Genomic DNA, 25,748 nt, shown 5'->3' with positions numbered 1-25,748 from the left:
TATAAATATTAAGATTCTAAATACCTTTAAATCACAACTACAATCCACAGTGATGAACTCTTCCACTAATTGCTTCCTGCATTTGGGATTTTATTTTCATGTGAAATAATTTTTTTCAAAATCTTACCTCAGCTTTACTTTTAGATAGCATCCTAATAAACCCCTTTGGTGAGTTCCTGACTTACAATCTGTCAGACAATCCATATTACACTGTACCATAGCCTCTCTTTTCAGCTGAGTACTCTGCTTTGATGCATTCAAGTCACAGCTACGTAGCTATTCAGAAATGCAGCATTCAAGTAGATATTTATTTTTAAACTGACCCAATCCAGAACTGCACTGCAAAAATGACATCCTGCCAAAAAGAAACAAAAAAACCCAACACCACTCTATTTTTATTCAAATATGTGACTCTGAAAGTAGGAAATGAAACCAGTTATCACCTTTAGTAATAAATTGCATCAATTACATTTGTCTGTCTGAATGCTAATTTCTGAAGTCACTGAAATTGACAGCTTTTTTTAAAAATTAATTCAGACAGTAGCCAAGCTGTTTCAGTGCAATTGTTCTAAGTTGCCAAGTGTTATGGCAAAGCACACTGCATCTTGACTCCTGTAATCGGCTCCTGAGAGAGCAGAGTAAAAAAAACCTGTGATGCTTATGGCAGCTCCACGCCCAGAATTTTGCCCACTCTGTGCAGACAGAAGGGCAGAACAGAAGAGCCACGCTGCGCTGGGTAGACAGATCCCAGGGCAGAATTTTGCCAGTTGTTCCCTGTGGAGAGCAAAGTATCAGCCAAGATGCACGGGGAGAGCAGAACTGTGCCCGTTTCATGCACATGCTGCAGAATATCGGAGCAGATATGTGCCAGGGGGCTGCCTGCTGGAGCAGAACTGGACCTGCTTCACAGGGAGAGGGCAAGTGGGAAATCTGAGCCCTGACGGACTGGGTGGCTCTGGGAGGGAGCAGAATTGTGTCTGTTTTGCACGGAGGAAGGAGAAGAGGATCACTAGTCGCATTGCACCGGGCAGCCCTGAGCGCAGAGCACAACACTGGAGTCCTGCTGCATGGGGCGGATCCGGGCTCACTGGACATGCCCAGGGCGAGCCGAGGGGCGATGCCGCGAGCAGCTCTGAGAGCTGAACTGTGCCCCGCTCGCGCCTTGGGAGTGCTGCTCCCTGGGGGGTTAGTATTTACAAACCCGCCCTGCCGCCGCTTGCAGCCCAAAATACGAGATCTCCACATCATGCAAGGGAAAGAAAACGCCCGCTGCCTGCAAACCACCTGCCTGCCAGGCCAGGAGGCTCATGCAGGGGCTGGGGACGCAGATCTCTGTGCGCAGCAACTTACCGGCTTCCCAGGGCGTCTGCTCCTTCCCCCGGCTGCGCGGCTCGGTGGCTGCGCCTCCTGCAAGCAAGGCCGCCTGTGAGGAGTTGGCTCTGCCTGGGCTGGCAGCCGCAGCAGCCTTGAGGAGGGGGAGGGGGAGCAGCAGCTGGTTGGGGCGCGGAGACGCCTCTCCCGTGACTCAGAGGCAACAGCAGCACCTGTGACCGCCTGTCACCCGGCAGCTCCCTCCCCTGCGCGCCCTCCCCCTTCTCCGGGCTGGTGCATTGGATGGGAAACGCCTTACTCTGCGCCTTGCTCGTCCCCAGAGGCTGCAGGCGAGAAAGCAGCAGCAGCATCCACAGGCTGTTGCAAGCCTGATGTCTGCAGCAGGTCCTGCGTGTGGCCAACGCTTCCCTCTGGAGCCTGGGTGTCTGCTCACACCGGCACCGCTCAGGGCTAAGCCCACGTGCTTGCAGAGGGCTGGACTGGGCGCTAGGCAGCTCTCTGGTGTGAGGCAAACTGCAGCTGAACTGAAAACCTGGCACAGCCCAGGGCTGGCTGGAATACACTCAAGACACACTTGATTTTAAATATATCTCGTGATGGCTAGTTTGCGCAGCATTATGGAGGCATTGCTAACTGCTCCCTAGTTAGAGCTGCATCTGAACTAATGCCAGGCATTCAAAAAAAAAAAAAAAAAAAAAGTCAGGAGAGGTCTCCCCCCCAAAAAATCAAGATTGGCTACGGAAAATGAGTTTGAAACCACATTTGGGGTTCTTTTCATTTGCTTCCTGATTTTTGCTTCTTTACAGTTCAGGATTGCAAGATTTTCTCTGCAACCAGGAGGGCTGGGGAGACCATTTTGTCTTAAAGGAGTGGTGAGATTTTGCATGGAGTGCCATCAGTCCAGGAGCTGGGATTTTAAGAGAAAAAACCCCCAAACATAGCAAGAATTGGCAACGGAGCTCAGGCTTTTGCTATGCCCAAAGATATAAACACACTTTAGAGAGACACTTCTGTGTTTGTTAGGAGTTCTCACAACCAAGATCATTTTGAACACCAGATTTAAAAGGAAACTCCATCTATTTGATGAAAGCGAAAATGCTTTAACCAGAATGTTAACTAAGAAAATAGTTGTTGGGAGTCCCGCAGGTTATGGGATAGGAAGCCCATAAATACTAAAATGATGTTAATATTTTTACAAGTGCCATAGTTAATTCTGATAGAGACCCCAGCATTGTTTGGCTTCTTCCAATGATATGCTCCCAGAAGTTATTGTTGGCAGCTACCTGAACTTAACACAACTCTTCTGACAGTTTTACTAAAGGTTCATTTTTCAAAATGTTACATTTGGCACAGACACGCAAGCACTACATGTGAATTGATTGAAAATATTAAATATGTTACAGACCTTACACAAAGGTATTTTTATAAATATTTACACAGTTTTCATTATGCATGGTATTTTTATAAGTATAAATGCTAGATGCATACCCAGTATGTATACTTCTCCCCTCTATGGTCAGTGGCTGTTAAGCACTTTACTTCAGGGCAATTGGGAGTAATTCCTTTTACAGTTTATATAAATACAGTGTCACAGGACTGAGAAAGCATTTTCACTGTGCAGCCCTAATTTTGGAGTGTCCAACATGCAGGTGGACTACTGCACCCACACACAGGCCCCATGAGGGCTCTGGGTGGGCACAACCATCCAACCACACATTATGCATAGAGTTAAGGCCCTGATCCAGCAATTTTCATAATTCCTTCAAAAAACCCTACCACCTTTCAAATGAGGTCTCATACACTCAGTGCTGAAGTGAATTTTTTTGGTAAACTTTATAAAAATCCCTTCAGCAAGTACTGGAGAGGGGAAAAACATGTTTCACTTGTTAAAGGAAAACTGCAGTGATTGATTCTCATTCGATGGAAGAGGTAAACACTAGTCTTCAGTATATAACTGAATTTCCAAACTTTTTTCTTTTTAAATACATTCTTGTCACTTTTCATACTTGTGTTACTGTGAATTATTCTGGTATTTGAGTTATCACCGTCTTAATGGCCCGCTGTAGTGGTGATTTGCTCCGAACTCCCTCTGGTTTAAATTGGGATGAATCTGTAAGATGCCTTGAATGGCATCAAGTGCTGCATTGATGTTACTGGAATCAGCCCATGCTCTTTGACTCCAGCCCACAGAGAGCGAAGGCAGAATACAACTCCATTATTTGTTACCAAGTGCTTCTCCGGAGATGAATACATGGGAGGCTGGAGGCTTTCATGTTTGTTTTATAATAAGTTGAGTTATTTTGTTATAAAAGTTTGTGTATAATAGCATTCATGATAGGAAATGCTATTGGTGAGTTCAAGGGCTTTCCATTCCACTTACTGTTTTCATTTGTGTATAATTATTTTTTTTAAATGTTTAGACAAACACACTCCATGTTTGGTTTCACACCCAGGAGGTGAATTTGCTTGCTCAGTTGGACTGCTGACAGTTTGGAGTTTTGTGCAGGAAGTTATTTCCCTTGCTACTCTCTGTGTGGTGGGGCCTCCCAGCTGCAATGAAAGTACCGACAGCAGCTGGAACTAGAGCCTAGTCCCACTGGTGCTGGAGAATTGGAATGGCTCTGTGCCCTGGCAGCCCTTAGTAGTAGTGGCATAACCAGAGCATGAGGTATTTCAAGGATTCTTAGTTGCTGCAACAGTCTACATAAATTGAGAGCAGCATCTAGGCTGCTCTCAACTTAAACAGGGGGCCAGGCATAGACTGTGGGTAGCGCAAAGTTGGCTTTAAGCCGTCTTTGTCACATCATCTCCATTCACACCCAGAGAACACTTTGGGAAGAGTGGGACCCATTGTCTGAAAAACACAAGTATCTCCTGTGCAGAAAACAGATACTTTCAGGCCCCAAGTAATGCTACTTACAAAAAATATATATATTCTTCTTAGCTCAGTATTACCCCAACTGTTATAGGATACAGGAGTTGCCAGTTTGTGATGGGGTGGAAATTCATTCCACCAAGAAACCTAAGGGGAAAAAAGAATCTTTTATTAAAAGCTTACTTCTGTGAGTCCCTTTCTTACTTCTGAAGTGTTCACCTCCGCCTTTGCGATAGTTTATTGTTTGCCAGAATGCACTTATGCATTATCTGTCTTTAAGCTGACTACTGTTGAGACTGTGCTTTCATTCTAAAGACCCTGTTATAAGCCACTTAAATATATCTTTGGGATTCAAGTTTGTCATGCTACTTGTTAATTCACAGGTGAAGTTTGTGTCAGCGGTAGTTTGAAGAAAATCCAACCAACCATTTTTGAGGACTTGATAGTCAAATAGACACAGGTGCCTTTGACTGCCAACATTTAACAAGGGCTCCTGCAAAAATCTGTTTCAGTCACGGCACACATCCCAGCCCCTTTGAATGCCTTCACTGGCTTCTTGTCTCTTGGATCATTAGATTCAAGATCCTCTCTTTCAATGATCTGCACAAGCGCACTCTCACCTATATCATTGACTTAGTGTTCTTTTGCTCCTCTGATATGCCACATTTGTCCAAGTCCTCTCCTCTTACTGCTCCCTTTCCCTTCTCCTACCCTCAGCTATACAGTCTTTCATATTGTCCCCTAAGTTTGGATCATTCTCTCACCACTTGTCCATGAAGTAACCCTCTCCTTCTTCAAGCCCATTTCTGGTAGGAATCCTATTCATCCTATGCATCCGATGAAGTGAGCTGTAGCTCACGAAAGCTCATGCTCAAATAAACTGGTTAGTCTCTAAGGTGCCACAAGTACTCCTTTTTATTCATCCTACTTTCCTTATATGCTTATCCTTACTGTCATCTTTCCCTTTCCCCCAATTCATTCCAGTATCCTCCTGATTGTTAGCTCTTCATGATGGGGAATCCTTTATCTATCCTGTAATGTGCCAGGCACAACTATAGAGATAGATAAGTAATAATACTGCTTAGATTATATTGTAAAGAAATAAAGAATTAATAGTGCAAAAAAGTCCTGCTCAAAATGTATATAATCTTATAAAAAGGCAGTTTAAGCATAACACACAATTCAACTTGTTTGTATAGTCTTACTGGAGGAGTAGTTGAATAGAAAATGCATTTTCCCCCTACTGTCGGGTATACATATCAGAGGAAGAATCAAGGTTGCTATGGGAACCTCAATTCCTAGTTTCCCCAATTCTTGTGTAATTAAAATCTCAACATTAACACTGTATAACAACATACAGCTACTTGTAAATGGATTGCAAAGTAGGAGTGGAAATGCCGGTCCCATTCCCACCAAGGATTTATGCTTTCTCTCTGTAATTTAAAGCTTTCATAGGTAGGAACTTGTGCTGGAGTTGAAAGGTTGATTTTAGCTAAAGTTCCTAATTGACATTAGGCATACTAGTCCCAGTTCAGCTCAGTACTTAAATCCCACTTCTAGTATGTCATATGGCAATTATAATGGATTTATATATGCCCCATTGAAGTCAATGGCACTTTAGCATTTATTTCACTCGGAGCAGAAGCAGGCACTTAGTAAGCACAGAACTTAAATGTAATTTGTAAACAGATTCCTTTGTGTTTTGAAATTGACAGTTTGAAATTGACAAGGCATGTACAAGGGCTTTATGGTCATTAAAGTATACCCCTTTACACCTCTCTACACCTAAAAAACTTGGGTTGACCTATCTACGTTGCTCGGGGTATGAAAAATGCACATCACAAGAGATGTAGTTAAACCAATCTAAATCCTGGTATAGACAATGCTAGGTTAATGGAAGAATTCTTCCATCAACCTAGTTACGGCCTCTTGAGGGGATGGATTAACTACAATGATGAAAAAAAACCTTCTGTCACTGTAGCAACTGTCTACACTACAGCAGTACAGCGCACAGTGTAAACTCAAGAAGTTCAGAGTTTACACCGTAACGTAAATGCTTTTCACGAAAAGCTTTGGTCATAAATAAGGAAGTTTGACTCCAAGCCTACAATATTTTTCAAAAGCCATTTAATACCGTTTCACAGTGCACTCAAAAGGTTACATTCTGGAATGTGTGATTATTTCTGCTCCCACCTTTTTATAATCCAAGTGGATTACTGAAGATACGTAGATCTCCAGTAATTCACCTTCTCTCATTTGTTCATACCACGTCAATACAATGCCCAGGGGTTACATAACACAATTTCATGGAAGTGATTATATGGTTCTTGGAAGGAGACTTTTTTGAATTTTTTGAAGTTTTCTTTAGCCTGTTGGCCACAGATTATTTCAGTAACTGCCACTTTGGGAATTTCTATAAATAAAATTACTAGCAGGCTGAGCAGTGGATCTTTTCTACTGATTTTTTTTAAAAAGCAAAAATACTTCTGCTTTTCATCTAAATTCTTTAGATCGCTGAAATCATTAAAAGAAAAGTCCAAAGAAACGTGGTTAGCTTTGACCATAAATATCCCACTGGGATATTTAACAGAATATCTAGAGAACAGTATTGAAAGTCTTTTTATAATAATTGGAACCCATTTTTAAGAATCTGATACGGTTACTTCTGATGTCCAGAGTCTCTTGTTTAGCTTGAACGTGATCCTCCTCTTCAATGTTAATACTACAGATGTGGGAGAGAGAAAGACTAATTCACCCCTTGTTTGAAAGGGGGATTATTTTGTTTTTAGCCATGTTCACCTTATTTATGTCGTCTGAATCATAACATATTGATATGCAAGTGCCATGCAAGATTTTGCCCTTTTATTCTGGCTTTTGCTATTATATCTAAGGCCCCAACGTCAGCAAGTGGACCTTCAGAGGATCACTTTAATAACTAGCACTGCCCCAAAAGTGGATGGTCTTGACGAGGGCGGGAGCACGGTTAAGCTGGCCATGGTACGTGCTAATTCACACACGTCCACAGGCAGCCTTTGGATCCCCAACAGCAAGCTCAAACTGCCTCTCTCTGCAGAGCTCTTGGAAGAGGGATGCAAACTGAATACGCTCGTGCCAGCTGGGGAAGGAATCAAGGTCACTGTATATATTAAATGAACAAATTCAACTCAATAAGCTTTTGTTTTTAATAAAGACAATTAATGGTTATTGTCTGGTAAGCTTTGAAGGAGAAAAATAAGAAGGGATATGGCAATTGTTAAGAAATGTACATGGAGTGTATGGGCAAGACATAGAATAAATATTGTAATGTTGATGAAAATTGCTAAGATTATAAACAAGAAGAAAGCCAAAATTCTAACTGGAACATTCTAACTTGTCTTGCTCCATACAAAAATTGCCATCAGCTTTAAACATTAGGGGCTAATCCTGGAAGCTGTCAAGTACCCTTCACTCCATTTGACTACAGTGGGAATTGAGATCACTAAGCATCTTGAAGGATCAGGCTCTTTGACATCTTTGATGTAGAGTCTGACGATACTGAATAAAAATATTTTTGGGGGTAGCCTGCAATTATATAGTATGAGCTCATTTTTTCAGTATAAAATGGGAGTTGAAACCATTCATAACTGCCAGGCAATATTACAACAGGCAAGTCCAGTTTTTAATTGCATGGGAAAAGCACTAACAAGCTTTAATAAGCTTCAGAAATAGCTGCCACATCGACAAAATTGTGCTTGGTTTTCTAATGTGAGTACCTGTTCAGCAGACATCACTTAAACAATAGAATCAGAATAGCTCAGGGAATGTAAAACAGCTACTTTATTTGTCAGCTCCACACCCATTGTTTTCAGTCAGAGCCAGCAGAGCAGCTTCAGCTGTACATTCCTGGGAAGTGAATAATATCAGTGGAGATTACACTGCAGTATCACATCTATTACTAGCACATTATAAAGATTGAATATAACCTAATTAGGAAATGCTTCAGTCTGCTGGGTGTGGACGTGGGCTGCTAGTCATTTTACATGACCTCTACTTATTGAAAATGGAAGTTCACAGAGGATAAAGCAAAGGTACTAACCCAGATCTCAGTCCTGCATCTAGATTTCACAAATACATTCCTCATACGATTACTGCTTACCTAAGACAGTGCTGTTCCCGACATTTCACTTGTATGAAACCTCATTGCAAACAGCAGTATGAGCCAAGTTTGGACAACTTCTTATGTTTTATTCAATGCAGATGAATGCAAAATTCTGTCTTAATGAGCTCAGTTTTTCTGAGTCAGCCAGAATTTCTCCTGTGGTCTCCTAGGAAGCACATGTTGCAGCAGTTGTCTTGCCACCCTTGCAATGGGTTGTGTTCCCTCAACATTGCCTGTTAACACCTTCACCATACCCCAGCTGACCAGTATACAGGGTAGCAGGGTTGTGGTCTCCCCATTGTCCTCCCTCACCCTTTCAAGTAGCTATGGAAGCACTGGGGTGTGGGGCGGAGCAGCATCTGCACTCCAGTATGGTATCATGCCTAGCACCTGTTCAGGTCAGGACCTAACACAATCTGACTCTAAGTTTCTTTGTTCCATAGTCATTATTTCACCTGCCTTCTGACAGGAATGGTAAATACTTTATTAAATGGACTGAAAGATCTTCTGTTTTTTTTGCAGCTTCTCTAAGGTCCTGTCTTCAATGAAGAAGTGAAGGGGCAAGCACCACCAACTGCTTCAGGAATGTGGCCTTCCTCACATAGATGTTTTGAAGCCACTGCTGGTTTCTCCCACATCTGTATGATGTAGTCCCACCACTCTTTGCTTGTGGTCCTACTCCAGAGTTTCTGATCAGTGTAGGGGGATCCCACAGCTATTAAACCTGCATCTGCTGTCTCCACTTCTCCATGTCTGCATGCATCCTGCAGAATCTTCTTAGCAAGGTATGTCATTGCCTTCTCAGAACAACAAACCAGTGCCAAAATGCCCACCACTGTGTGTCATGACCTGCATTGACCTAATGTTTCTGAAATAAGAATTGCAATAATGCCAACTGCTGGAACAGGTCATCCTTCTGAGTTGGATCCAGGCCTTGTCACTGGCTGGAACAGAGGCTGAAACCAAGAATTTAGACTGTGCAGATCCAGGAAGAGTTTCCTTTCCTGACCTGGTGGGCTAAGAGCACATCCTCACAGGGGCCCAGAAAGGACAGACAAGGTGTCCCATGACACACTGCAAAAGAATTCATAGATTGGCACAGTTTATTGCAGTGCTAGGAATGATGGTATGTGCCCCCAGAAGTCCTAGCGTCTTTCACAAATACGGATGCACTCGAAGTATGGCTTTGCACTTTGGCTGTCCACACCCAAGTTAGGCTGATCCAGGTCTCCCATATGGGTGTCAATCATGCAAGTTCCCTGAAGTTCCGACATAACCCTAATGGCCTACTCCAAAACCCATGCAAACAATTTAAAGACCTCCCACTGTTTTCAGTGGGCTTTGGATCATGTCCTAAGTGTTGTAGGTCTGGTTCTTATCTCATATTGGTACAAATCAGGAATAACTTTGGTTACCAGAACTATGCTAGTGAAAGATAGATGTAAAATCAGAATCAGGCCTCTGTATCTTTTGCTAAAATGTCCTTTGACTTCTTATAATAATGCTTATTGAATCATAACTTGTATTTCCCCAACAGCTGTGACGATACACTGAAAGGGGAAAATAATTTTCCAATCAGTGTAATACAACTTTGGTCACAAACTTGTGCTCAACCAGGGTTCTGCGTCTTTTCTCCATTGATGTCAACAGATCCTCTAAATAAAATGCAGAATGAATGAAGATTACCTTTATATACTACAGTCCTATGAATATTATAAAAAGCATTTTAAGTTTTAGGTTGAAACCAGTAAAAGTGATAAAACTAACTTGAAGCAATATTTCACTGCTCATTTTTTAATAACTAGAAGCACTGAAAAGAACTGTTTGGAATTTAATTTGGTTTTCAGCTTTTCTGTTCGATTATGTCCCCATATTCATGGGCAAGAACATAAGAATGGCTATACTGGGTCAGACCATGGTCCACCTCTCTCAGTATCCTGTCTTCTGACAGTGGCCCATGCCAGGTGCCCCAGAGGGAATGAACAGAACAGGCAATTGTCCAGTGATCCATCCCCTGTCAGAAGACACTCAAAGCATGGTGTTGCTCTGACTTAAGAATACAGCTAGAGATTGCATTTTTGCATCATGTAGCTTTTTTGTGTGTCAAGAGAGACCATTCACTGGACTGAAAGTGATTACGGGGGGGGGGAGGGGGGGAAATTCGGAGGAAAAATGCTCTGAATATTTTTAATGTTTTTAACTGATAAAATTGTAATATATAGCTTGACAGTGAGTCCATCTAAAATCAACAGTGAATTTCAGAAAGTGTTAACACTAGCAATCAGAAACCCTCATCCTAAGTATCAGTTTTCCATGGTGATTTGTTTGTAATGTACACACTGGTTACTGTTATGTTTTTACCATTATTTTTGTTACATAATGAAGATGTACCTTCTATCTGGCTATGTACTGGTAATTAGAATACTGATCAAGTTGCACAGATGACAAGGTAGCGTGGAAAAAAAAAAAATCCATTCACCTAGGAGGAATAGGAAGTTTTTCCCAGACAAGAGCATCACCATCTGCAGAATCTAAGCTTCCATTCAAAGTACAAAATACACACATGGATCATATCCTGGAACAAACCTTTGGAAACTGTTCAGCCTAGTCTTTACAAATGTGCTAAATACCTATAGTTAATCAGCAATTAATTAACTTGAGGTAAAAAGCTTTAGTGTAGACAAGCCCCAAGATGGGAAACGCCCCACTGAAGTCAATGGGAGTTTTGCCTGCATAAGACTTACAGGCCATGCTCAGATCCTCACAGCACAATATTTGAGATTTGGAGAGTCACCGGATATTTCAAAACCCCACATATCTTTAGAGAAGTCATTTGCTGCAAGTGTCCATTTTAGTAATTCAGTATTACAACACCACACATTTTAGTGAAGAAAGATTTATATTATCATCTTTAAACATTAGTCATGCTGCTGAATGACATAACTAGCATTTCTTAATTGACCACAAGACTTAAGGCTTCACCCGTCTACATGGCCCTGCAGTTTGGACTATAGGGACGCAAATTGCTGTGCGCACTGCACACCATGCTAGAAACTCCCCCATGCAAATGCTGCTGGCATGAACTAAAAAGGTACCTCGTTCGTGTTAACTTAGTCGTTTTTGAAAGAGGTATTGTATTTCTATTAGCGTGCAACTACCAGTTTTACCAATTAAGTGGCAGGACAAGATCAGCAACTGCCTTTGTCAGCACTGGTTTGGTTTCAACAGCTTTCTTGATATGGACGTATCATTAGGATGGAAGACCAACAAATTATGAAGCAAGTTTGCCAAGGAATGCCACTACATGGCCAGTGATCATGCGGATGCCATGGTGATATGATAAGATTGCCAATGATGGACAAAAATAGAATATCCAGTCAGAACATCGTAAGGACCAAGCCAGAGATGGATGCGGGTGACACTCGGATTACAAAGAGGCTATGTGCCCTTGGGATTTATCATGCTGATCATGCCAGTTTTACATAGGTCACATTGGCAGATGTTTTTGAAATGTATCCCATAACGTCAGGTTGTTTGATGTTGGCTAAAGAGTGGCAACATCCTCATGCCTTCTACAACTCGAAGTAAAAGATGCACCACTGCAAAAGAAAATTACAGAGATTTCACTCAATTCCCTTGAGGATTTTTTCAAAAGAGGAAAGTTTCTTAGTCTGAGTTTACTCAGAATGAATCAACTCCTGCAGTCCTTACTCAGGGAGGGATCATTTCACTCAGGAGATGAGTGCACAGATAATTATTCTTATAAGAATAAAAGAATTCTCTAGTTTTGAAAACATCCATTGGGCATGGTTGGAGAAGTCTGTATCTGGGGCAAGACCCCATTTCTGTTAGGCTTACGTTTTTAGATTCACCTTAGTTTGGCCCTGCTCGCCAATGTATATTGTTTGTTTTGAAAATGAGTCTGAATTTATGAAGTCTTTCGTGAGGATGGCCAGTAAGTTTGATTCATGACATCTTACAGTAGTTTCATATTGGTTAAGAATACCTACTCTATGTGGGTCTGTGTTTCCAAGTTGTGAAATACCACAGGCATTGATGAATAATAGGACAGATTTCCAGGAACACAAAGTACAGTCTTTCAGAGTACAGACCCTTCTGCAAATAATATTTTTGGAATATTTGGTGACAGGACCACAGCTTCCATTCCTGACCTCGCCCCGCCAAAAACAAGAGGGGCAAGTTGAAGGGGCTTCCATGCTTTTAAATTGCAATGTATGCAAGATAGATTAATGTGAAAGTTAATAGTTACTAATTTAAAGTCCAGTCCTGGAAGGCCTAACTAGTGGGTGTACTGCTTACTGCAGTGGACTAATCATGGTAGCTAAATACTGTGATCTTGAGCCAAGCCCACTGAAGTCAGTGGAAAGACTCTCTGACTTCAATGGGCTTTGGATCTGGCAATACGCCTGGTAATGTTTGCAAACTTGGAACTGTAAACTGGCATATTATTTATATCCAATTTTAAATTATGCGGCTATTTAGAATAAATCAAGCTCTGCAAGATTAACAAATAGGGAAGTTCATTCCCAAAGGCACAGTCTCTTAAAGGTGAACTGGAAATGAAAATGTAAATGCCACTTATTATAGCAATGTGCTGAAAGGTACCACAAAAACCAGACTACAATAGTAATTCAGTGTGTAAACAAACTAAACTTCATGATCCTTTTTAATCCCTGTGAAGTTGTGCCAGTTCCTCCGTGATGCTCCAAAGGGCACAGTTACCAGAGTGACATTGTATATGTGGGGCACTTCTCAAAATGCCTTTACTATGAGGTAAGAAGAGACTGGGTTTCTTCACTTCAGGAGGAATTACTATTTATTGACGTGAAGAGCAAATATTGACCAAGACAACATTACCTTAAAGCTCAATAAATTACTTCCATGGGAATAACTCAGCAAAGGGGCAGGAAACATTGTGAGCTTCTTGTGGAATTTCCACTCATGGTAGTTATCTATCTTGCCCCCTGTAGAATGGGCAATAGATGTGACCTCAAATGGCCATTACAGGTTATAGAAGAAGACTGAAGAACTCCCTACAATCAGTCAAATTCCACTCAGCTGCAAGGGGATGCAGGGATGAAGAAAGGGGTTCCCCTTTGACACTCTCTCCCCCGACCCCTGCCCCACATCCCAGTACAGCTCTCTGGATCTGTGCTGTCATGGGAACCTTTCTCTTCCCTGGCCCCCATTTTTCAGCTTTTCTCCTATCATTGAAATCTGTATTTTCAAACAAACATAAATATAGCATCAGTGGAGCTGGAGGGGATTGATCTGTAGAGAGCAGGCAACATCACATTGCATCTCTTCTGTCTGCCACACCCTCCCATCACCACCACAAAAATCTAATCCCCACAAGTCATAAACCAAGATTCCTACCTCTGCCTCTCTCCCCAATGTACTTGGTATAATTAGCACTTCCCACTGTGGCTACATTCCTTATTTAGTGCCTAGTGTTCCATTACTTGTTATCCATTAAGACGGTAACATGAATCATTTGATTACATTATTGGTGGACTTCAAAAATAATCATACAAAGGATCATATTCTGTGATATAAGTGTATGATTTTGCATCATGACTAGATCATTGTGGGGTAATAGCCCTTAAAACATACTTGGGCGGCTGGATCTGCAGCCACACCACAGATTTATCAGATCCAAGAACTGGTCCAAGGAAGTTTGGATCTGGACCCAGAGATCAGAACTGTGGATTTGGTTTGTGCCCGTTTTCCATTACTGCATGTACTGCACTTGTAAGGGAAAACATTTATACTTATGCAAATCAGGAATAATTCCAGAGAGATCAGTGGAGTCACACGAGTGTAAGATGACTAAGAGGTAATATTTGGACCTTAAAGATTTAGAAGATAAACTTTTGTCTTTGAGTATGACATTTATTTTCTCTATGTTGGTTGATAACTTAAATTCAGCATGAAGGGCAACTTGCAGGTTCAAGACCAACAGTTCAACCTGGTAGCAATTGCTTAATGTCTGTTTGCACTTTTCCAAAAACATATGGTTAGAGTCTACTCTAGCTAATGCTGGTGTAAATGCAATGAAGTTAGTCCAGATTGAGAGAGAACAGAGTTTACTAAGAAGAGAATTTGGTCCTTTTTGTTTAAAAACAATTTCCTAGTGCAGCAAGATAGATCCACAAAGGGATTTAGGTGCCTAAGAGCCTAAACCCAAGTCCAAAATGTAGATTCTCAAACCCACCACTAAGCTGCTGCCTAAATTTCTGCCAGTGGGAATGCACACACCTGCCTAAATCCTGACACACGGCATCTAACTCACACCTGAACCCTGGCAGGATTTACCAGCTAAACGATCCGCTGCCTGTCTTGCCTGGTCTGGTAGCTGTGCTCTGAGGCCACCTTAGAACATCTCTACTGGAGTGGGCCCTGCACAAAACATATCTGGAGGTGGTTGTGCCCCCTTTTCCCAGTATTCTTTGGGGGAGAGACAGAAAAAGATTCCTTAGCCCAGTGGTTAGGGCACTCCCTGGGATGTGGGAGAGTCAGGTTCAAGCCCCTGCTCCAGTGAACATTTGATTGTATACAAAGTGGAACAGCTTCAACAGGAGAGATTGAGGGAGACCCATCCCAAAATACCCCCCAACCCAGCGTCTAGGGCACTCACCTGGAAGGTGGGAAACCTGGGGTCAAGTCCCTACTCCTCTTAGGGAGAGTGGAGATTTGCCCTTGAGTCTCCCAGACCCTGGGTGAGTGCTCTAACCACTGAGCTATTGGGTACAAGGGGCGGTATCCAACACCACTACATCCTACATTTTTTGGAGAGAAAGGATTTTAAGACAGGTTGGCCCTAACTCCAGAGAGGGTTCAGGGCGGCGAACCCCAACTGGAGAAAGGTGCCTCCCTCACACTTGGAGTTAGGCAGGGTTTAGGGCCGGGCTATCTGCTTAGCATTTCCTGCTGGTTAGTTTAGGTGGCTCCCCACTCAGCATGCTGGCATTTGTTAATCCCACTCTTTGGCTCCTATTTCTCCCTATGCATTGTAAAGGAAGCCTGAGCTAACTCAGGACCGTGGATTCTACTATATGGCAGAGCACCTAAAGGGAGGCATTGCAACACTTAGCCTAAGTCCCTTTTGTGGAACCTGCTCTTGAGACAACCATAAGAGACAAGCTTCAAATGAGCATAAATATATTTTAGCAGTTTGTCTCCTTAAAACATACTTCCCCCTAGTGTATCACAGAAAGGGCTCTATTTTTTTCTCCCTGTAACAGTCATGCAGTTCTAGATAGAAGACCTAACACTGGACTTGGAAAGACACTGATGTTTTCATACATAGGAGAGATAATCCGGAGCAGATGATAATTCATTGCATGAGAGTGCTAACGTGTTAATCCATCTGCTTTGAGAAGCTGGAAGTGCTTACTGGGATTCCCAATTACAGTTTGAGCTGTGTTGCTCTCAGCCTCGATGTGCAGATTAATATGGGAGCATGAAATGTAGAGAATTCTTGCTACAGTCAGAATGATTTCTCTCTGAAAAAGGGCACTTCAGCCAAGGTCAGAATGTGCAGCATACAATACTTGCTCTAGGAAGAAATACAGTGATTACATGTTGTATTTATGTGGCTTACTTATCTTCGCCTCTTGGCCTTCTCTAGGTTTTCCCTTTGGTAGCAGATAGTGAAGTGCAGTATCGGGAGCTGCCTTAAATGTTTTTCCTACCTCTTTTGCCATGCTTGCCTCTAATCTACTTAGAGAGATGGAGCTCCCCAATGCTGAGAGCCAGCCAAAAGTAGAACAGCTTCTTCCTGACTGCAAGCGTTTCTTGGGGAACACTTGTGAGAACACACACAAGGGTATGAGTTACCATTACCTTTTTTTTTTTTTTTTTAATTTGGAAAACTTCAGACCCAGCTGTGGTTTGCTATGCAGAGGAATGACTCCTTGGCAGTTTGGACTTCACGGTCTCCAAGTTATTTGATTGCAATAACTTACTGTACATCTAGCAGTTTAAATATTGAAAACTATCTCCATACATTACATTTTAGTGAGGTTTTTTTGTCTCCTGTTTCTCCTGACGTGTTTGGTTTGTTTTACTGGCTATATCTAAAAGCTATACCAGCACTGAAATAGCTTAATCCAATATTTGAGAAGGTTGGTGAGGGTGGGTTTTTTAAATAGGAAAAAAATGCTGAAGAGAAATTCTTAAATGTTTGTTTAGTAACACTTTTTCTTACCTGACCTAGATAGCAAGAAGTGAGCTATGATCATGGGATATTCTAGCATGAATCTGAACTATATGTGGGTCACTCACACTTCTTGGAGCTAAGATCAAAGTGTACTCTATAACCGAGTTTTGATTACATTATTTGTTCAGTCAGTAAGTAAGGTTCTGAGAAGGAATTTTACATTAGAAAAGCATGGGTTTTTTGTTGCTTACATGGTGCTTTACAACAACTGAATCATCTACCATTCCATACAATACCACAGAATTGCCACTCCAGATGAAGGATCTGTGCAGGGTGGGAGGAGCAGATGTTCCTCTGCCCATTGCACAGTAGTGGGGGATATAAGCCGCAGCAACAGGACATTGACGAGCAGCCCAGCAGAACATTTTCAAAAATGCCCTTGCCTAAAACACAGTCACTCAGCTGTTAAAGTAAATAACTATAGTCCTCATGTAAGGCCTCAAGCCTGCTAGCATTTACACACACATTGAATCTGAAGCACCCATGTAAGTGTGGGTAGCATCAGAATCCAAGATTCTAACCTGGAGCTATTGTGAGCATAGGAGGTGGTGTAGGAAAGAAGAGGGCAGATGGAAACCAGGGCTGAGTTTTGGAGGGCTTTGAAGGCAAGGACAAGTTTGAATAGCAACATTAGCATAAATTAAGACTCACAATGTAGAGTTAGGGTTCAAAGCTAAACTATGTCCAGCCTTAGGGCTTAAATGTGACCCCTTTATACACACACTCAATCTTTAGACTTGGTTTAATTGCTTAAAGGCATCAATGAAGTTCACAGAACATCCTCCTTTATCCATAGTTTGAATTTACCAGTCTGGAGAAGAGACTACAGCTGGTCACTCACTCTCCTCCCTTGCTTTGTTCTCTGTAGATTTTCAAGAATTGTACATGTAGTGTGAGATCCTCCTGGATGCTACTGAAGCGTTAATCCCCTTCCTTCCCCCACTTCTTCCTTTCCAAATTTTGTCTTCACAAAGCCAGGAAAGAAAGGACTTGCCACTTCTCCTGCCTTGCACTTAACACATCTCTGCAATTTAGTCTTCTACAAAATTAAGGGGGATCTCAAACATTACTCCCTTTTAGGGTTTAAAATAGTCAAGAATGCACAACTTTTAGGCATTTTGATTACACTCAGGGATTTCAAAGCACTTCTGACAGTCTCTTGTGCCAAGATCCTTCACTTCACAGCATGCTAAACTGAAAAATGTACAGCTTTTCAAATGAAGTTGAAATTTTGGGGTCTAGCTCAGTTTTCCATATGCCCATGTTATCTGGAATTGAGCCAGCATGATCAGACAACTATAATTTTGTTAAAATGTATGTCATTTTATAAGCACTGCTAAGGCTAGAAATAAGAAGCCTCCGATCATTGCGAAACAACAAATAATCCAAGAAAAGCTACAAATTACTAGAACAACATTCACTTATGGAAAGAAGGAATATTATTTCTAAGATCACATAATCATTTTAGCCATATCTGAATGGATAGATTTTTCCATTCTATCAGTGATTAGAAGTTATGGGTCTTACTATGGGAAAGTCCAGTTTTTATTTTACTTCATTTTAACATACAAGGGGAATGTAGCTGTCTCTGTGCAAAATTTATATTCATCCATATGGATTTCTCATAGCTAAAGATGTGCTTGTCTAGTATTCAGTGGGTCCATAGATAAGAAATACATAAAGCTGTGTATTCATGTACGACATGTTGCTCATTTTCTTATGTCAGACTGGCATATATGTAAGACTGGCTGCGGGTGCAGTCTTCAGACCTAAGCTATTGGAATATATATTTTTACTACATTCTTGTGATAATGCATTATTGTTTACACAGTTTTGGTCTATTATCTGCATCATTTTAACTTTTCAGGCCATGAGGGGTTCCCTATGTATTCTTTTCTGGAAATAACACTGCATAGGAAGAGATTAACATTATAAGGGGAAATCATCTTTTGCCAAGATTGTAAATTCCAAATAATTTAGCCAATTTGTTTGACCAAGAAATGCCATATTTATAAACCACCACCTCCTTTTCTAACCAAGAAGCTCAAGGCTCTACACAAGTCGATAAGAATCAGTCAGAAAAATAGATGGATTACTCTAATTAAAACATTATAAGCACCTACTTTGCTATTCATATGAAATGTAGTATTGTTGTCTCTATTTCACTGCACTGCCAACTCCAAGCATCCAAAAATCATGACTCAGGTCCTAAAGAAAGATTTAAAAAAACATAAATTTTGTGGTTCCTTTTATTTGCCTCCAACTTATTGGGACATTAGGGGACATGTTTTCAAGCTTTTCTCTGCAACCAAGAGGACTAACAGCTTTCCTTTTGTTAAGCATCAAAGCGGAGAGTTATATTCACAACTCCAGGAACTGGGGCTTTAAAAAAAACAACAACCCACCAAATTTCATAGGACTCAAAATAAAATTGCAAGAATACTCTTTGTAACTATTGCAAATATCCACTTCCCACATCTCAGTAATGCTACCAAACTAACTAATAGATACTGTATCATTTAACAATCAAAGGTCATGACAGAGACATCTATCCTTCAGGCGGAGACAGGCCATGGGGGGAAACTATGAGAGGGTTAAGGTCCTGTTCACAGGTCAATATAATTCTAATTTGCCTGAAAATTATCAATTGAAATTAATATCAAGCCCTCAAGATAAAATTAGGAGAAACTAGCTGCAGAGCACACACTACAGAAGTCATTCCTTCCTTACATGTCCCCTTATACTATTTAAAAAACAAACAAACAGGCTCTCTTACTTCAGAGGAGTTGTTACCTCTCTGGATCCAAGGGAAACTAACAGAGCTTGATAGCAAACAGTATTTTGAGCCAGGTGAAGAGGCTTCTGAGTGCTGCTGTTTATACTCCCACACACCTGGTGCTAGGCATGCATCATCCTATTACAATGAATGGGGAACTGCTTAGTTCTAAGTCTGCTGCTTTTGTTTGGTTTATTCTTTTTCTTATTTATTGTGTTTGTTTGTTCATGGGTGACTGGTACTGGTGGCCTCTCACTTTTATTTGGCCAAGGGAAGTGAAGGTGGTAAATTATTTTTAATGGCTAAAACAAAACAAAAACACATTCATTTGCCCCTCAGCTCCCCTCACCCCACCCCAAGAAAGAAAGAAAGAAAGAAAAAGAAAAACAAGTGTGTGTGTGTGTGTGTTGAACTATGGTTCAGGAAATAATGTGGCAAGGTAAAAGTGGCTGACAGACTGAAACCAGGAAAGTGGTTAAGGGTGGCAAAGGAGCCCAGGGACAATGAGGCTGGTTTTCACTGCTAGGCAAGTCACCGTAAGCTTGCAGTGTAATTAGGTCTTCAGGATTCAATCCTGAAGGCATTCTCTAAACCAGGTCTTTATAATGAATGGCAACTTTCATAAATATTACTTGAACTTTTTGTGACCTGCTACCTAGACTGTGATATGTCTCATTATAAAACCAGAATTTGATGTGGCTTTCACCTGATACATGCCAAGAAATTCAGCAGATCTCTGTTACATATCATAAGGGCATTCAGTTGTGCCCTTTTAAAAAGACATCTATACATTATAAAATCAATTAAATATATAGTACTTATGATTTTATCAGTTGATACAAATTTGCTAAACTGTGTCAGTAAGTAATTATACACCAGCTTATTAACAATAGCCAAAATCATAACACAAGATTGACTTTGTAAATTGAATGTTATTTAAAAATAAACTAGATCTTGAATTTTTCCATTTAGCTCAAATATATTCAGTAGTGCCAGATGTTCAAAAATCATGAGTTAAGCCCCACAATCATTAGATTTGCTGAAAATGATGAGATTTTAATAAATAAATGTGTTCTTTTTATTAACCTTCTAGTTTTTGAGCCTTTAGGATACACTCAGGTTACATTTTCAAACTTTTCTCTGGAACCAAGAGGTCTAGAAGAGTGGTTCTCAAACTTTTGTACTGGTGACCCCTTTCACGGAGCAAGACTCTGAGTACAACCCCCCCTAATAAATTAAAAAACACATTTTTTAATATTTAACACTATTATAAATGCTGGAGGCAAAGCGAGGTTTGGGGATGGAGGCTGACAGTTCCTGACTCCTCATATAATAACCTTGCAACCCCCTGAGGGGTCACGACCCCCAGTTTGAGAACCCCTGGTCAAGAAGCTTACTTTAAAAAAAAAAAAAAGAAGAAGAAGAAAGAAAGCTGAGATTCTTAGATAGTCACAGGATTACAGGAATTGTGGCTTTAACAGAAACATGAAATAGCTCAAGACGTGATAAAATAGCATGAGCTGACAATGTTATTTCAATTGAGACATCTTCAATCCTTTTGTTTGCCTGCCCTTGCTCCTGCTAGCCATATATAGGCAAAATGGAGATGACATAGGATGAAGACATCCTTTTGCCCATTGAAATAATTCTATACAGTTGAAAAAAGAATAATTCTACAACTGTATTGACTAGATTGCATAGTGTCTGGAAAAGTCCCAAGATCAATGGCTAGACTTCAGAGAGGAGATTGTCTTTTTAAATTTGGATCATGTGCTATTGCTTGTACTCTAAAATGTAGGCTATGTCGACCTTGCAGCTGGGAGGTGTAATTCCCAGCTCAGGTAGATGTACATGCACTTGCTTTGCATCCTGAAAATAGCAGTGCGGCCATGGCTACAGTTAGCTACAGTTAGCTGCCCGAATACATACCTAGGATCTTGGACCTTGTACTTGGGTGGATAGCTTGAGCAGTGCCACCACGGCCGCACTGCTATTTTTAATGCAGTAACTCAAGCAAAGCTGGTGTGTTTAAGTTTCCCTGAGCTAGGAATCACACCTCGTACTTGCAGCGTAGACATTGCCATAGAGTAAAAGTTGGAGTGGGGCAAGAGGTAATTAAGTAGAAAGAGCATCAAAAAGCAAAAAAGACTTTTTCTTTTTAGTTCCAGCTCACCATTTTTACATGAAATAATACAAAAAAATAGCTTGCTATCAAAACAGGCAGTGAGCTAGGACTGCCCCCTTTTCACATTTTACATTTTCCAGCAAGAAAAATACTTGTAGTACTTTATGGTTTCTGCAAATATTTGTAAACTACCCAATTTTGAGAAAGATAATTCAATAACTCAAAAGCAGATGTGAAATCTACTTCACAGCATATTACTTTCCAGCAGTTGCTATATCTAAAACGAATTCAATATGGAATTGTCTGCTATCACAATCCCTACCTTTCAGACATATTTGGGGTCTGACTTAGTGAATTATGAATGAATGTATGGGACAGAGTCTATTTTTATTGTAGATCAAAACCAGGAAGAGTTTCAGCATTTGTAGAAATTTTAACTAATTTTTTTCTGATTACTCAGCGCCTGATTTGGAGACCACTGAAGTTGATGGAAAGATTCCCATTGACCTCAACAGCTTTTAGCTCAGGCTCTCAGTGCCTAAATTCCTTACTCACAGATTGTCAATTCTCTTTCTTCTCTGAGGGTACAGAGGTCTTAACTTATTATAAACTAGTGAAATAAATCATAGACAGACATTTTTTTAACAGCAGAATTTTGTTTGCTATCGATTTCTCTTTTTTATGTTAACAACATTTTATAATCCTGAACTTGTACATGTATTTAAAAAAAAATTTTTTATACCATCTTTAGAGTCGAAAAGAATATTTTTAGGGTCTATAAAACAGCTACAATATACCAATTGTTTTGTTCCCACACCATCCAGATTGAATCATTAACACCAGACAGGAGTCAGAACCATAACTCTTGATACAAACATCCCCAAGATTTTGCAGAAGTCCAGATTCAAATTTTGCAGCTCTGGCCCAACTCTTACTGAAACTAGCCATTGGATCCAAATTATGATTTATTTTGAGTTTACTCTAAGATGTCAGTTTTACCCGTTCTCATCTCACAGCTTAGATACAGTACTGCACCAGATAGTGTTTGAATGTGTCTGTTTCCCTTCTACTGGTGGGTTGTTTCTTTTACATTGCGCAAAATAAGTGTAATAAAATTTAACAGAATATTTCTCTCTCTACAGTGAGGCCCAACACCCATTCTGACATAGGCCTGAATCCTGCAAGGAGCTACACAGGTCAACTCCCAGTGACTTTGTTGGGGCTCTATGCACACTCACGGTTCTGTTTACCCAGAGCTCTTTTTAAGGCCATAATGACAGGTTTCAGAGTAACAGCCGTGTTAGTCTGTATTCGCAAAAAGAAAAGGAGTACTTGTGGCACCTTAGAGACTAACCAATTTATTTGAGCATAAGCTTTCGTGAGCTGCAGCTTATGCTCAAATAAATTGGTTAGTCTCCAAGGTGCCACAAGTACTCCTGTTCTTTTTAAGGCCATAGTCATTCTTACATGTCTACAACTGCAAGCGCACAAATAACTAAGCAGACCTGGAAAACCTATTCTCTAATGGTGAAATCCTGGCTCCACCGAATTCCATGGGAGGTTTTGCCATTGATTGCAATAAGGTCAGAATTTTAGCTCAAATAGTCAGCCCTCCACCTAGACAGGCACTCCACCTCCCCCCTCATGTTTAAGTTATCACACAAATGCTTTCTGATTCTCTTCACTTTTACATGTTCTCTTAGAGTGTATGGCCAAGCATTTCTAAGAACCGCTGAGCCACTGGGCCAGACTCACTTACAGGGACGTAAAACTGCCACAACTCTACCAAAGTTAATGGAGTTACTCAGGGCTGTCCTTAGGATTTATGGGGACCTACGCAGTATTATTAAACTGGTGCCCCCATGCCCGACGGCAGCCTGGGCTTGCAGCCCGTTGCGGGTGGAGGGGATGAGGCAGCAAGGATACCAAGCTGCCCGGCCCGCCTCACGGCGGTGGAGAATCACAGTTCCCTGCAGAGACCCCTGTACCCTCTCCCTCATGCAGAATGTGTGCCGCTGGTGCATTTGGCTCTGTGAATACAGCCCCTGCCTAAGGACACTGCAGTGCGCGCTGGGTGTGCGGGAGCTGACCCACTCTTACCTGCTGTCATGGGCGGTGGGCGAAGCTGCCGCTTGCGGAGGCTAGCTCCCCTGCCCACTTCTTCTGCCTGTGGCCCCGCCCATGCTCTGCCCCAGGCCCCACTCCCACTCTGTCCAGGCCCTGCCCTCTCCTCACTGTCTCCCTCCTCTCTTTCCTCCCCCTCCCTGCTCACCCCCCTTCCAGCCAAATCCCTGAACCCAAATGAAGCAAATGACATTAGAAAGAAATTGCAGAAGAGTAGTTTTGTCAAAAGACAATGGAGAATGTTTTCCACTGCATGCCAGATGGTGAAGACTGGACATGCAGAAGGTACCTAATTAAAAGCACTAAATTTGGGAATAAAAGATGTCAGTCACGGGTTTTTTGATATGCCCTGAAGTTCGTCAGAGATTTATTTGCAAAAACTTTGTAGTAAGGGCAAGTCAGCTGTCCTGCTGAATACAACATTAAATATTATGGAATACATGATGCAGCTCTTCTCTGTTTTATATTTTCTTAATCAATATTTCTAAGATGATTTTATATTTTAAATGTACTCTCAAGCCTTCATTAAGTAATCATTCCAGATTACTACATATTTAACTCACTGAAACAAAGACATTATTTTAAATTAATCAGTCACAGAGGTTTAGTGTGTTCACAACAATGTTCATTGCTTATAGAAAAAGGGAACACTATTTTACTTTGTGTGATCTCCATCACAATAGACATGTTTATGAAATTTCACCAACTTTAAAAAATATGTTTCCAAAAATTTTAGGCATAACAAAGGATTTTATATCTTATTAAAGTACTGGTTTTGCTAGAGGGTTCTCTTAAAACTAGTTCATCAAATAGAAGTAAAGAAAGGGAAATTTATTTGTCCAGCTATTTGGAAGGAAAGCGGTGTTGTCCCTTTAATGTCTCTCTTCAATGGGGGGTGGAGGGGGTAGAGGGGTGAAGGGAGAAAATGGATGGACAAAAAGGACAGGAAAACTTTGGAAACAAGTTTTTTGTACTATAGTAATTAAAATTAAAATGTATATTTTAGATAAGGGTGGTCTTTTGAAGGATTTATCTAAAAAACTATGTCTGAAGATCCAAGCATTTAAGGCTAAAGATGAAAACTCAGATTGTGCATCTAAAAATCGATGCAAGGATTTTTTAGAGATGTGATTTTATAATCTTCAGCAATCTTCTAATGAAATATTTTTAAAGCAAATTTTAAACTAAGGTCCTGTAGACTAACATGTTCTGAGTAAATATTACAGTAATGCACAATTATTTTTGTCAGTACATTCAGAAACTGACAGTATATACCTGAAGTGAGCTGTAGCTCACGAAAGCTTATGCTCAGATAAATTGGTTAGTCTCTAAGGTGCCACAAGTACTCCTGTTCTTTTTGCGAATACAGACTAACACGGCGGCTACTCTGAAACCTCCGGAGGAAGACTCACCAGGCTGCAGCAGCTAGCTGTGGGAGCCTGTAGGAAGGGTCAGAATGGGGATAGAAAGAGGGAGAGGGGTGGACACTAAGACCCAGAGGTGCCCCACATTTTTGGGTGCCCTACGCAGCCGCATATGCTGAGTATGCCTAAAGATGGCCCTGTAGTTACTCCAGAATTACACCAGTGTAAATGAAATCAGAATCTGTCTTCCTGCATTACAACACTTCATTAGTTATTAATTATTATCTGGAAATAAGGCATACATTTTTAACAGTGAGGATCACTGGTCGATTCTCCATCACTGACAATTTTTAAATCAAGATGGGATGTTTTTTGTAAAAAAATGCTTTCGTTCAAAAGGAATTATTTTGGGGAGGTTCTACAGCCTGTGTTGTACAGGAGGTCAGGCAAAATTATCACAATGGTCCCTTCTGGCCTTGGCATTTAGGCATCTATGAATTATTCACAGCTACTCTTCTATTTTGGATCAGATATCTGTTCTGGCTTTCAAAAAGTGGAAGAAATCCATCTATATTGTACTTGTGGGGAACAATTCATCTTCAAAGTACATTGGTAACTGGGTTTGAACTTTTAAAGTATGAAACAGCCAATTTGTCTACTAGCCCTGGAACAATTTGTATAGTGGGGGTGCTGAGAGCTATTGGATCAAACTGTAAACCCTGTATATGATGGAAACCACTTCAAGCCAGGGGGTGCGGCAGCAGCCCCAACA

At 41.0% G+C, this 25,748-nt stretch overlaps 1 protein-coding gene across 5 annotated transcripts in view; it reads right to left on the bottom strand.

Annotated features, from left to right (window-relative positions):
- The window catches only part of CDC42EP3 (CDC42 effector protein 3), a 57,625-nt gene extending 38,186 nt beyond the window's left edge, over positions 1 to 19,439 (bottom strand). Inside the window, exons 1-3 of one of the 5 annotated variants that reach the window (XM_043543426.1) lie at positions 19,364 to 19,431; positions 18,711 to 18,795; positions 4,253 to 4,354 (exon numbers count right to left, since the gene is read on the bottom strand). The gene's annotated coding sequence lies outside the window, so the exon portion shown is untranslated. Of the gene's footprint in view, positions 1 to 1,350; positions 1,620 to 4,252; positions 4,355 to 18,710; positions 18,796 to 19,363 lie in introns of those variants that run through there. The other 4 variants (XR_006289753.1, XM_043543425.1, XM_043543427.1 and 1 more) reach the window with 4 other exon arrangements.
- Positions 19,440 to 25,748: the final 6,309 nt, after the last annotated feature.

Source organism: Chelonia mydas, chromosome 3 (assembly GCF_015237465.2).
Source record: "Chelonia mydas isolate rCheMyd1 chromosome 3, rCheMyd1.pri.v2, whole genome shotgun sequence".
Taxonomy (NCBI): Eukaryota; Metazoa; Chordata; order Testudines; family Cheloniidae; genus Chelonia; species Chelonia mydas.
This window is presented reverse-complemented; position numbering and strand designations above follow the sequence as displayed.